Below are 1541 nucleotides of genomic sequence, written 5' to 3'. Positions count from 1 at the left end.
ATGGCAAACAGCTTTTATGTTGACCTCAAAGTGGTAGGTCAAAGATCAAGGTCATAAAAATTAACTTTTGGATTTTAAACTCAAATTTTAAAATGAATAATATATTGAAATTTTTTTTTCATAGCCATTTTGTAGAGCACAAAAAATTAAGCTACAAACGTCAAAATTTGGAATGGCGTTTTTCCTCATTTTTTTAATAAAAAATGAAAATTTCGAAAAATCTTGTTTTCCGAGGTTGCTAAAAATCGATGATCGATTAAATCTCGACTTGCAATCATCCGATTTTGAAAAAACCGAATACCGTTAGACTTGTTTTAACGGCCCCAAGTGCACTAAAGGGGTATAGTACCCACCAACCCCCAACCCCCTTTTAACCCCTTAATTACCTGAAATTTAGCATTATTCGTCCGTTTCAACACCTTAGCACGACGTTGACTTGTAATTGTCTTCTTCAAACCAATTTAGTTACTTAGTTCACTTCAATACGAGTCAAACGGTACTTAATTTTTGTAAATAGGACCACCTTTTTGTGTTTAGTTCGAGATTTGGTGCTCATCGAGCATTTTAATGCATCCGCGTCTTAATAAAAAACTTTGTGTCACCCAAATATCAGGTTGTAGTGGTCCTAATTTCAAAAATTAAGTATCGTTTGACTCGTATTGAAGTGAACTAAGTAACTAAATTGGTTTGAAGAAGACAATTACTCGTCAACGTTGTGCTAAGGTGTTGAAAAGGCCGAAAAAATGCTAAATTTCACGTTATTAAGGGGGTTAAATGGGGGTTGGGGGTTGGTGGGAATCATACCACTTTATTGCACTTAGGGATGTCAAGACGAGTCTAACGGTATGTGGTTTTTGAAATTCGGATGATTAGAAGTCGAGATTTGGTCGATCATCGTTTTTTACTAACCTTGAAAAACAAGTTTTTTCGAAGTTCTCATTTTTTAATAAAAAAAATGATACAAAATGCCATTTTAAATTTTTACGTTTTTAACTTAAATTTTTGTGCTCTACAAAATGGATATGAAAAAAATTAAAAATGTCGAAATATTCATTCTCAAATTTGAGTTTAGATTAAAAAATCTATTTTAATGACAACGACATTTGACCTAAAAAATGTCATGTTTTTTTGAAATGCAAAATCTCCGAAAACTAAAAATTAATCGCTCATGATTAAAGTACAAGCTAATGTTGGAAAGTATATAATTAGGCACTAGGTTTGAAGAAAAATCATGAAATTTCTTATTAAAACATGCAGGTCTCGGAAGAAAGCCTATTTGAAAAGTGGGAACTTGGGCTTTGCTTCGTGAATTTTTGATAAAAATTGTAAGCCACCATTTGTGCATCTAATAACAGCATTCAAATACAGCAACAGCTTCGATGTGCTCCATGCATTGTAGTGGGGAAACAGTTTTTTCTCTCTCCTGTAAAATTGAGATTTGGAGCTATGCGCAACTTTTACGGGTACACCAAGAATACATGCGCGCTTTTTACGGTTACACCAAGAACACGTGCGCGCTTTTTACGGGTACACCAAGAACA

The sequence above is a fragment of the Cloeon dipterum genome, unplaced genomic scaffold (genome assembly GCF_949628265.1).
Source record: "Cloeon dipterum unplaced genomic scaffold, ieCloDipt1.1 scaffold_14_ctg1, whole genome shotgun sequence".
NCBI classification, from domain to species: domain Eukaryota; kingdom Metazoa; phylum Arthropoda; class Insecta; order Ephemeroptera; family Baetidae; genus Cloeon; species Cloeon dipterum.
Note: the sequence above shows the minus strand (reverse complement) of the source record.